The 12,853-nt window shown below is 48.8% G+C and overlaps 1 non-coding gene across 1 annotated transcript; it reads right to left on the bottom strand.

The window, feature by feature from the left end:
• Window positions 1-11,707: 11,707 nt before the first annotated feature.
• LOC116858148 lies at window positions 11,708-11,839 on the bottom strand. The gene has a single exon (XR_004380867.1). It is a non-coding gene; the product is annotated as a small nucleolar RNA SNORA31 (small nucleolar RNA).
• Between the last annotated feature and the right edge of the window lie 1,014 nt (window positions 11,840-12,853).

The following is a 12,853-nucleotide window of genomic DNA, read 5'->3' as shown; positions in this document are numbered from 1 at the left end:
GTGACTGCTTCAGGACCAGGAAGGAAGCAGCTGCAGCAAGGGACCAACAAGACTCCTGTCCTTGCTGTGCCTGCCTTGGAGGCGGACAGGTTCCCGTTGGAACTAAGAAATCCTCTGGGGTTCCGAGATCATCCAGGGTCAGGGCGGGGAGCAAAAACCTTGAGAAAAAAGTTATAAACAAAAAAGGCAGGTGAGTGCCCAAGCAACTGATCAGAAAAATAAAAGTACTCTGCCTTAACGATGCCCCCACGTTGGTGGAAAAGTTCTTGCCGATGGCCTAGAAATAAAGGGGAGAGCAGATCGGACTTGGCCCGCCTGGAACGCAGCAATTGCGCTAGCTGTCGCTGGCCATGCGCCAGGATCACCTCTTCTCAAATGCTAGCTCATTCCATTCCATCTTTCCAAAACTTTGAGAGGCCCATTGGCCTTATTGTTACTCCTCCTCCCATCACAGATGAGAGAATGGCATGTCAGAGAGGTGAGGCCCCATGCCCAAAGTCTACCATGGTGGAAAAGGGACTAGAACCCAGATTTCTTACTTTCTCCTCTAACGCTTTCATCCACAAAAAGGCTTTTTGTTTCCAAAGGCAGTGGACAAATGGAGATAGGAAGCTTGTGTTTGTTGAGCACATCCTATGTCGGCCACGGTGCCCAGCGTCATCACACACGTGCTCTTTCCATCTCTCCCCGCAGCCCTGCCAGACCCCTGTGTTACCATCACCCCCTTTCAGTAATGGACAGTGGAGGCTCAAAGAGGGGAGGTAGCTCTCTTTGCATTCTTTGACCATTTTGGGTCTCTGAAGGGATTCAGCATCTGTAAGAAGGAACCTAGAAAGTCTCTAGGAAGGGACATCCCTGCTCACCAGAGGGCTATCCTCACCTCTGCTCTCTGAGACATCACTGGGGTGCCCTTCTCTTCCCTAGAGAGACGGTCTATGCCTATGCGCACTCCACGGCCCTCGGGGACCCCCAGCTCTGCTAGCCAGGTCCAGCCAAGACAGGGATGTCTGAGCTAAAATAACATTGCTGGGATTCTGTAATAAAGCAAGAGACAGAGGGACAGACAGAGCTTGAGGGGACTCAGAGAGAATCTGGAAGGACAAGGAGGGTGGGTAGGGACAGGACAGAAAGGAAACAGGGAGAAGAGAAAGGACAGGGAGGAAGGAAGTTTATGAACGGGCATTGGCAAAGGTAACAGAGCACAAGAGGACAAGGGAAGAGGGAGGAGTTTGGGTGCAAACACACATAACTTTTGTAATAAAGGAAAAATGGAAGTTCTTCATTCGATCTCTTTCATCTCTAATCTGTACCCATCGCTGTATTAAGCATCACACAGATGGACACAAAGTCCACATTCTCAAGAGATTGTAAAATGATGCCTAGCCAATGGTCTGACCTGGAAAAGCCAGATTCCCCCACTGAGATGTCAGATAAGCCTTCACAGAGCTGCAGGTGGGGCGTCAAGAGTACAGAAGAGCTTTCCATACAGACAAGGTGGGGAAAGCCTTCCAGATAAAGGAACAGCATACACCAAGACCTGGAAACGGAGGAGGGCATGGCGTTCAGGACCAGCAAGGAGCGGGTTATGGCTGCAGCAGAGCACAGGACAGAGCCAGAAATGAGGCAGGGCTAGGTCACGCTAGAGATGGAGACTTTATCTTGACGACCAGTGTCTAAAAGTGTCATTAAAGGATCCCTGAGAATTTGCCGATTTACACTTAGGGATTTATGAGTGTTCAGCAAGGATTTTTTTTTTTAAGATTTTATTTATTTATTGGACAGAGAGAGAGCACAAGTAGGCAGAGCAGCAGGCAGAGGGAGAGGGAGAAGCAGGAGAGGGAGAAGCAGGCTCTCCGTGGAGCCGGAAGCCCGAAGCAGGACTCAATCCCAGGACCCTGAGATCATGACCTGAGCTGAAGGCAGATGTTGAACCAACTGAGCCACCCAGGCGCCCCTCAGCAAGGATTTTTAACACTACGGTGTGTTCACCTGATACCAGCACGTTCTGGATCATCCCCCTGACAACCAGCACAGAACATTGTAAGAATGTTTTAATTGTCCCAGGACAAGAGAAAAAGAGATGAGGTAGAACTGATACACAAATGATGTGTTTGTGCCAGATAAAGGCCAATTAATTGGTGGCTTGCTTTGGCAATGAGGGTTCTTAGGGAAAAAAAGGTAGGATGATTACTTCTCCCACCCCCCAAAATAATAAAAGCAGAGGAACTCAAGAAAACCTGGGCTAGAAGAGCGATTCATTTTTAGTAAGTGGCAAGTTAGCTTCACACCAAGACTACATCATCAATCATGTCAAGTAAATAATACTAATTTGAATTTTATCACTTCTATTGGTACATAGTTCCTAATTCATGTGTGTCTGATCGCTGTTTAGGATCTTCTCTTGTCGTTGAGTCTAAAACATAATTTTTGTCACATTTTGATTCTGAAATTGGGGTCCATCTTAAAATGTATAGCCTCTTACAAGTACAACTGACAGGGGTACCTGGGTGGCTCAGTGGGTTAAGCCTCTGCCTTTGGCTCAGGTCACGATCTCAGGGTCCTGGGATCGAGTCCCGTATCAGGCTCTCTGCTCAGCAGGGAGCCTGCTTCCCTCTCTCTCTGCCTGCCTCTCTGCCTAGTTGTGATCTCTGTCTGTCAAATAAATAAATAAATTCTTTAAAAAAAAAGAAAGTACAACTGACAGCACTCTTTCCCTCTAAAAGAACCTTGCATCTTACAATGAATGGTGGATTAGATTTACATGAAGAATAAGTGGTACCTGGTTTTGTTTGTAAATAGCTGAGTAACATTACAATAAAAAAATGTTTAAGCCAATATGAGGTACCTTGACTACTCTCTACAGAGTAGAGAGTAGTCAAGCTGAGTACTTGAGCTGAGCTGAGCACTAAGTACTTGAGTACTAAGTATTTGAGCTGGGTACTTAAGTACTAAGTACTTGAGTACTGAGCTGAGTACTAACACTCAAGCTGAGTACCAATGATAAGAAAGAGGCCATAAAAAAAAGTTTTAATCAACAGAAGTCAGATTTTCATATTAGGAAGACATTCCAGCACCACACTGGCTAGAAATGGACCAATTTTGCAGGAGATCAACTGAGAAACTATGAGAACATATATATGGAGAATATCTGTTTATTCACATACATATGTAAAGATGAGAACATAACGAAGAGATGTGCAGGAGGTAGAATCAATGGTATTCAGTGCTGGATTAGATGTGAAAGGGCAAGGATGTTGAGAAAGGGAAAGTGGGGTAGGGAAGGCCCAAAAAGGATGGGGTTTCTGGTTGGGATGAAGAAGCATCTCTAAAGCAGAGGATGGTACTCAAGGTTGGGATGGTAAGTTGTGGCAGTAATGATGGTGATAGCAACAGTGGTGTTGAAGACTATGGTGGTGATAGTGGTGGCAGTGATGATAATAGGGATGATGGAGATGATGGAAGTGGTGATGGTGAAATGATAGTGATAGTATTGGTGGAGGTAATGGTGGTGGTAATGGTGATGATGGTGATGATGGTGATGATGGTAATGTTGTTGGTGGTGCTGATGGTGGTGCTGATGGTACTGATGGTGATGCTGGTGATGCTGCTGGCGGTGGTGACGATGGTAATGATAATGGTGGTGGCATTGGTGGTGGTCATGGTGGCAATGATGGTTATCATGGTAGTGATGTTGGTGGTGGTGGTAATGGTGGTGATGATGGTGTTGATGGTGATGCTGGTGATGGTGTTGGTGGTGGTGATGATGGTAGTGATGATGGTGGTGGCGTTGGTGATGGTCATGGTGGTAATGATGGTGATGGCTGTGATGCTGGTGGTGGTTGTTGGTGGTGGTGGTTGTGAGGGTGGTGGTAGTGGTGGTGTTGGTGGCAGTGGTAATGGTGGTGTTGGTGATGGTGATGATGGTGGTGGTGATAGTGATAAGGGTGGTGATGGTAGTGGTGATGATGGTAATGATGGTGGTGGTGGTGATGGTGGTGATGATGGTGATGACTCTGGTGATGGTGGTAGGGATAATGGTGGCAGTGATGGTGAGGGTCATGATAAAACTGGTTTTAAGCAGTGATAATGGTAGTGGTGGAAGTAATAGTGATGATAATGATGAGTATAGTAGGATTATAATCATGATGTCATACCAGGAGACCCAGAAGTAAAAGTGACCACATTGGGGATTGGGCTCTCCAGCTGTCTCAACTTGACATCAATCATTGACCAGGAAAGAGCTGACTTTCTCCAGGCCTCATTCATGAAATGAAAATCATTCCTCTCTCCTCCCATCATGATGGTAGACATCAGCCTCACTCTCTAATCACACAATGAGAAATAAAATATAAATGAACACTAGAATCAACGGATTCCCCCCACAGCGGGAAATAACCATTATTTACCCACAAAAATATTTTGAGGGTTATTAGCATGTAAACTGTGATTAATTAAATTCACAAAAATTGTTTCTGCAGCATGTAAATGAGGTGGTGCCTGCTGAGCGGCACTGAAGCTTCACTCTCCTGGTGGCTGCTGGGGGGGACAGTTGGGGGGAAGTCACTCAACACATCTGCTCCAGAAACTTTGGGAAAAACTATAGGGCCCATCTCAAATGGTTCTTCCCTGAGCTCTTCCGCGTTCATCCTTCCAGCTTGGGTCTACACAATTCAGGGGATAAGTTTGGATGCTGGTGTCCCCATTTAGGAATTTCTTCACATCTATGAGTCCTGAAGGGACCCAAAGACGAAGGAGCTTGAAGGAACCAGAAGGGAGGAAATCAGCCTTTATTTTAGTTCACTCTGACTGCTCTGTCCAGGAAAGGGCCAAAATTAACTCAAGGCTACATAGATTCCTTTCCAGGGCTTTCCATACATCACCCTAAATTCTTATCTGGATCACACACCCAAAGGAAGCTGGCCCAGATTGGCAGCCAGAACAAAGGGACAAGTGAAGGAGGAAGGAAGCAGACTGAGTTGTGCTGTAGTGACCTCCAGATCCAAAGGGTTAGACCACTGTCTCTGTCTTGCAAGCCTCCAGAGATCCAACTGGCTGACTCTCTAGGCATTGGTGCCATGATGCCTAGAAGGTTTCAGTTACCCAAGAATGCATCTAGGTCTCCAATGCCCACCCTGGTGCAGACCAAGAGCTCTTCTCCCTACAACCTCCCCACGAGTCCAGTCTTTGTTTCTGCCAACCCCATGGTGCCCACCTCAGCATGACACCTGCTCCTGTCGGGTTGCCAGGAGAAGGAAAGAACTGAGCGTGTCTGGATGGAAGTCCCAGTCCCTTCAGAGACGTGCCCTCTCCTAATAGGACCCAAGTCCAAACTCAGCTAACACTCATCTACACTCAGCCAGGTGCAGTGTTGTCTATTTTTACACACAGCTCTGTAAGTGACACCACCACTCAGGTTTTCCAAGTTGAGGAAATGGAGTCAGCTGTGCCTTGAGGATACCAACACCACCAGATGCCTTTGACATACCAGGCAAATCCCCCACACAGGCCATGATGCCCCAGACCACAGACAACTACCAATATAGCTAGACAAGGCTCAGAGAGTTTCACTCTCCCCAAGAATGCTTCCTTCATCACTGAGCGCAGCCCACTGTCCTGGGGCCTGCTTGCCCACCCATAATCCTCTTCCCCATTTCTCCCAGATGACCATGACAGTTTTGAATGAAGCAATTTTGAAGTTCTCAGATGGAACCCTTTGAAGAAGGGGAAAGGGTTTTTCGGGGGTGGCGGGGGAGACTCAGATATATCCTCCTCAGGTCGGATCAGGAGGAAGAGACAGAAAGACCATGCCTGAGATTGGGACCAAGGAATCAGGGAGAGGAGAGACTGGCCCAGAAAAGAGACCAGAGACATAAGTGTCCCTAAGCCCTGGGAACTCCAGCAAGTCCAACTCGGGCCCCAGATCAGGCCCCAGCAGGCCTGCAGATCAGAGCACCCAAATACCAGGAAATATCAGCCACCAGCCACGAGCCACCAAGGAACCTCACTAGGACAGCATCCAAGCAGCTGCAGGGTCTGGAAGATTAAGTCCAAAGGGACCCCATAGTAAACCCCACAAGAAGGCCTGATAACTAACAGAATTAGAAACGCAGCAGAACAAGAGCAGGAGAACTCAGTTCTCTTTTGTGTCTCCCTGACATCACTCCAAGCAGAACCAGCCTAGAACAATCCCAGGTTCCTTTCTTCCTTCTGGAATGCAGCCAATCTCTTGGAAAGATTGGATCTCTGCTATTTCTCCACATCATTCCTGCCCACAGGGTTTTGGAATCCTCTTAGGGAAACCCAGACCCCCGGCCTCATAAATAACCTTTAGGGGGCCAGGGCTCTTCACAAACTCGATACTGACGTTGCATTTGAGTAGGCTGGCGCTGTGGATGGTGTGGGTGGTTCCAGAACCTGTTGGGCATCCAGATCGCCTGGGGACATTTTCCCCCTGCAATTAACGAGTACCCAGCAGAGATAATGGTGGTAATAAATGGAACCAGTATCAGAGGGTGTAGAGTCAAAATGTAATTTGTCCCTCAGTCACCTCGTCCCCATTGGCAGTCCCCACAGGGGACCACTGTAACCACTTTAGGGGGTTCCCCTTCTAGAGAGAGTCATGCAAATACAAGCAGACACTAATAGACCCCCCCCAACTTCCCTCCCCGCTTCAAGTGGAGACACCACCAGGAAGGCGTTCATCATCCTGCTTTTTACACTTAATATTTATGGGAGGAGATGCCATAACAATGTCTGTAAATCTGTCTCATAATTTTAAACGGCTATGGATAATCGTAATTTATTTAACCTGTCTCCTTCTGGCAGGCCTTTAAGAACTTGCTAAGTGCATCACATTCTCTCCTTGTCTCTGTCTCATGAGACACCTGTGTTATGCCATGTATTTCGAAGGCCAGGTCCTTGCACCCCCGAAAAATGATTTAAACAGGAGTCCTGTGATATTGTGATTTATAATAAGAAATAAGTCTGGTCTTTGTCCCTGTTTCCAGCCCCAAGAAACGGGAGCACTCAAGGTGTCTTGAGATTCAGACCAAACCCCCTTCCACCACACCTGACTCCCTGTTAATGAGGTGACTTTTGGAAAGCACCTGAGGATGGGGGCTAGTTGCCAGGGAAACCAACCATGTGACTGAAGGATTTTCAGTTCTGCTCGCCCCCCACCCCGCCTTGAGCCCCAAGGAGAGGATAGGAGGCTGGAGATTGAATTAATCACCAACAGCCACGATTTAATCAGTCATGTTTATGTGATGAAGCCTCCATAAAAACCCAGAGAGAGCTCCTGGGTTGGGGATCATGTGGAGACGCAGGGAGACCGATGCCGGGATAAGGCCTGAAAGTTCTGTGTCCTGTCCCATACGTTGCTCTAAGCCTCTCTTCTGCCTGGTGTTTCCTGTGTTCCATCCTTTCCTTATACACTGGTGATCTGGTAAGTAACGCATTTCCTCTGAGCTCTGAGAGCGGCTCTAGCAAACTAACCAGACCCGAGTGTGGGTTGGTGGGAAGGTCCAATTGATAGCCAATCAGAAGCCCAGGTGCCAAACTGGACAAATGGGTGTTTGGAGTAGGGGCAGTCTGGTGGGATGGAGCCCTAAACCGGTCTGACGCCATCTCCGGGTGGATGGTTGAGTCACAGGACGCCCAGCTCGCGTCGGAGACGTCCTTGGTGTGAGGACAAACGCGCACAGCAGAGCTGGGGTCAGAACTGGAAATCCTCAATCCTGGCCTCGCTGTAACTTCTGGTCTGAGTGTCCCCCGCACCCATCCTGGGCCTCAGCTGCTGGAGCCTCTGGACGGCCTGGCCTGGTTTTGTTTTTATTTTGTATTAAAGTTGCTATTTCTCCTGGAGGCTGCAGCCTCCAGGCTATTTCTCAGGACATTAACTTTTATGGCCATCGTCTGCCACTGTTTCTCGGGGTGGCCTTTGATTCCATTCAGGAGACCTGGGGATAAAGCAGCTGCAGCAAAAGTAACTGGAAAGTTAATACCCCAGGATCCCCATAGAGCCGCCCTTCCCAGTGGGGACTAGTGGGTGGGGGTGTCTTCTGGGGCACTTCTTCCTGTCCCCACCAGAGTGGAGCTTCCTCTGTCCGTGGCACATCCTTGAGTTCTCAGTTCCCCTCTGCCAGGGAGGCCCCTGGACCAGCAGTCTGGGGCAGCACCAAACACACTCTATCCTTCCCAGTTATGTCCCCTGCAGACATCACTAATGGATCATGACACTTCCTCCCACCCATCTGTGGGGAAGATCTCCATTCCTGACTCTGTACAGACATTACCAATCGATCAGCAAATAATGGTTGCCATTTTGAGGGGTGCGTGGTGGTCCATTGGGTTAAGCATCTGACTCTTGGTTTGAGCTCACGCTGTGATCTCATGGTCGTGAGATGGAGGCCCACTCAGCCTCCATGCTCAGCTCAGAGTCTGCTTGAGATTGTCTCTCCCTCTCCCTCTACCCTACCCCACTCATGCTCTCTCGTTCTCTCTCTTTCTCAAATAAATAAATAAATCTTTTTAAAAAAATGAAACTAGTTGCCATTCTGAAACCATCCTTTTTTTTTTTAATTTTATTTATTTGACAGAGAGAGACACAGCAAGAGAGGGAACACAAGCAGGGGGAGTGAGAGAGGGAGAAGACACCTTCCCACCAAACAGGGATCCTGATGCAGGACTCAATCCCAGGACCCCAGGATCATGACACTTAACAACTGAGCTACCCAGGCACCCACAACCATTTGTTTTCAATAAAAAGAAGGTGAGAAGAAGAGAAGAAAAGTTCATAAATGGTGTATGTGGTAAATCATTTTGGCCACATGGACATGGAAACAAAGGCACATGTGTGGGGAGGATGGGGGACAGTCTGCTGGAAGCACCCCGAGTGGTCAGTCCTGGGGTGGAAAGCTAGCCTTGGCCCAGAGCATTCCCCAGTAACCCACCCTGATTGGTTGAAAACAATACCGAGCAGACCCTTGCTGAGTCTGGGGCATGTTTCACACATGAGGTCCAGTGGTGAGTCCTCCAAACACATTCATCACTTCTCATCCCTACACCATCCCCAGGTGGTAGATACCCATAGAGGGCATGAAGGCAGTCCATTTCAAAGATGGGCACTCATTCACTGCCTCTCTCTCAAATAAATAAATAAAATCTTTAAAAAAAAAAAAAAAAAAAAAAGGGACACCTGGGTGGCTCAGTTGGTTGGATGACTGCTTTCGGCTCAGGTCATGATCCCGGAGTCCCGGGATCGAGTCCCGCATCGGGCTCCCAGCTCCATGGGGAGTCTGCTTCTGCCTCTGACCTTCTCCTCGCTCATGCTCTCTCTCACTGCCTCTCTCTCAAATAAATAAATAAAATCTTTAAAAAAAAAAAAAAAAAATGGGCACTCACGGAGTGACAACACCAAGCCTCTCACTATTATGTGACAGTGATCCTGTGAATGAGCTAGTATCACCCCTATTTTATACATAGGAATGTCAGGGCTTAATGGGGATGTGTCCATTGGCTGAAAGTCACAGAGAGGGGACGGGAATGTAGACTGTCTCACCTACCATCAATGCTTACGATGAAAAATGTTGAGAAACAGAGAAGGAGGGTTTGAACATTCCCCCCCCCCATTAGCCCGATGCCATCAACTCTAAGCTTTATGGACAGTCCCCACTGCCCATCTCAGGGTAATGTTAGGGATGGGTTTAGAGCTGAGTCTGGGACCCTGGGACCATGCCATCTGCGGAACAGGGCAGGACAACAGCATAGTATGGTCTCCCCAACCCAGGCAAGAGATGACCAGCCAATCAGAAACCATGATCAAGGGGGCTCTTCATCCCCACGGCCAAGTGCAATGCCTGTCGTGGGTCAGGGGTCATTAAATACTTGCCCCGTGGTGGTGGATTCAGTTTTACTTTTACAGCAGAGCAGATTGTCCCAAAATGTAGTGGTTCCAGCCAACGGTCACTTGGTTTAGCGCATGACTAGGGAGGTCTAGCTGGATGAGCTCCCTGGAGCAGGAGGGTCTAAGGTGGTCCCTAGCATGCTTGCCGGCTGCTTATGGGCCCCCAGCCGGGCCAGCCCAAGCATGTTCTACCCGGTCTCTCATCATCCAGCCTTCTTCCCTAGAAGGTCTAACGCCAGACAGAAGGGACTAATGTCAGCATCCCAACCCTGTGGACATCACCTAAGCAAGCTCAGATCCAAGATTTAGAGAGCTAGGCTCCACTTCTTACCAGGAGATGCCCGTTACAAAGCGACCACATAAAGGGATGGGAATATTTTGTGCCTGTTTTCCTTGCAACATACCACAGTGATTAAGTGAATAGACGGTTAAGTCCAAAGGCAGAGAGGGACTAACGTGAAGGCACGTCCAGCTCAAGCCCCTGAATGGTGTCCGACCTTGGAACTTGTTATATTATCCTATCCCCAGCGAGGAGGAAGGGGCAGAGCAAAGCCTCTTGGTCGGGGTGCCATGGCTGGCGGGGGACAGCAGGAGTCTGGAAGCTGGGCTGAACCAGGGACTCTGGCAAACAGGTCTCCGTGCTAGCGCCGGTCCCCATGCAGGCTTGTGTGGCTGGCAGGTTTCTGTGTCCCCCACCCCCCCCCGCATCCCCTTCCCCCCAAGTCCACATGCCTGCCTCTTGCCTAAGCCTCCCCTCTGCCCACCTGAGCATCCTTCCCAATCCCGCCTGTGCCCCTTGTGACGCGCCGCGCCATGGAGCGTAATTGCTGTAGTGATTACTTAGAGCCATTACATTAAGTTTTAAAACGTTCCCTTCCAATTGAACAATGTTTTTTCAAAGTCAACAGCTGGTTCCCAGCTTGAATGCAACCGTTAGGATAAATTAAATAAAAAGGGTAATAAAATCACAGTCTAAATTTAATTTCTGAAGAGTGCATAGCCTCCAAAGGGGGGAAAAAACCATTTAAAACATGCCTTTAAAATACAGCCAGGAAAGCTGAAGTTAATTCACTCCCTGATTATGTCATCTAATGGAGCCATGAAGCACCGAGTCTCCCCAGTATGGACTAAGCCCCAGGAGGTCACTCCCAGGACCCTGGGTGGGACGGGGCGATTCCAACAGGGCACGGGTCCACGCAGACACCCCCACACACAGGCTGAAAACAAGTTCACCTCATCCCTTGAGGTAAAAGTACAATGAAAATGATGTCCCAGCCAGGCCTCCATCCCAACAGCTGGCTCATGGTTGGGGCGCTCAGGCCACCTCAAAATAGTCCACTCTGGCTTCTGCCAGAATTGCCTTTACCTCCAAATAAGGATTATTTGGAGGTAAAGGCAATTGAGGAAGACGAGGAGGGAGGAGAAAATCTCTTTGCTGTCCCTCTACTCACCTAAGAGCTAAACATAAATTTATAAAGGTGCCCCCCTCCCCTCTCTACCAGAAAGGACAGAAGGAAATCACCAGAGGCACCTCTAGACTCTTACCAGCCCAACGAATCAAGAGCAAACCTCACTAACCAGCCCTTACCTTCCCTGTAGTGACCTTCCCTCAGTCTGCTGCCCCGGGAACTCGAAGTCCTTCTCCTTCCTCCCGTTACTTGTGTAGGACCATCCTGTCCTTTGTGAAGAGGCGAGGCTTGCCCAAGTTCGAACCACACTTTTAGATGCTCAGCATTGCCTGTATTCGTAAACTCCTGGTTGTTTTTCTCTTCTTCTTCTTTTTTTTTTTTTTTTCCCATTTTAGCCTGTACTCCCCCATTCAATCCTGACTGCCACAAGGAGACAGACAGAAAGCGCGAGGATTTTTTTCTTGCATCTCTAGTGGAAACCTTAGCAGCAGACAGGAACTGCTCCAGGTCTGTCAAATGGATGCATGTTTTTCTCTTCTTAATCAGGGCCTTTGTGGGTCTCATTCAGGAGCTCCATCCATGAAACTAAGATGGGTAGAGGGAAAAAGAATTTGTTTACCTCCCTTACTCCCTCCCCGGATGACAACTACCCTAAAAGGACCGGTCCAACACTTCCCCAACCCCGGGGTTCAAGACCCACACCCCAGGCTCCAGAGTCAGCCTGGACTTGAATCCAGCCTCTGCCATTTATTTGCCAAATGACCTTGGACAGGGAGCAGCTCATTCCTCAGAGCCTCAGTCTCCTCCTCTGACAAAAGGGAGCTAATTACTTCTTTCATGGGACAAATAAATATTTACTGAGCACTTAGGCTGCCCCAGGCCCTGTCCCAAGAACCCACGAGACAGCAGTGAGCCAGTGGACAGAAATCTCTGCTTGAAGGAGCAGATATCCTAGTGGGCAAGGCAGACAACAAACACTCAGAAAGCAGTATATAGAGAATGTGAGTAGGTATTTGGGAAAAGTTAGAGAGGGAAGTGAGGGGGAGGGCACTGTAATTTTAAGATGTTTGGGGAAGGTCCCACGGGAAAGGGCCTATTAGAATACAGGCCTGAGGGAGAGGTAGGAGGGTAGGAGGCAGCCACGTGGATGTTGGGTGAAGAGCGTTCAGGCAGTGGGCACAGACATGCAAAGGTCCTGAGGCAGGTGTGCCTGGAGAGGCTGGGAGCAGCATGGAGCACAATAAATGGGTGGAGTGGCAGGAAATCAAGTCAGAGCTAACGGCAATAATTACATCCAGTTCCAAGGGCTGGTTGATTCATTCAGCTAGCATTTACCGAGCATTTAATCCGCACATCAGACAGAACCGTTACAGGGAGGATTAAGTCAGATAAAGCAAGAGCAGCTCTTGGAAGATTGCAAGTTCCTAGTGACTGTTAACCACTCCTCCTGCAGACAGGTGGACCCCCTGCTTCCTGGCCAGGTGGAGGTGGGTACACTGTCCCCGAGAGCCTAGGTTCTGGCTTTGCTTTCTCCACCTGG

The sequence above is a fragment of the Lontra canadensis genome, unplaced genomic scaffold (genome assembly GCF_010015895.1).
Source record: "Lontra canadensis isolate GAN:19392208 unplaced genomic scaffold, GSC_riverotter_1.0 scaffold132, whole genome shotgun sequence".
NCBI classification, from domain to species: Eukaryota; Metazoa; Chordata; class Mammalia; order Carnivora; family Mustelidae; genus Lontra; species Lontra canadensis.
This window is presented reverse-complemented; position numbering and strand designations above follow the sequence as displayed.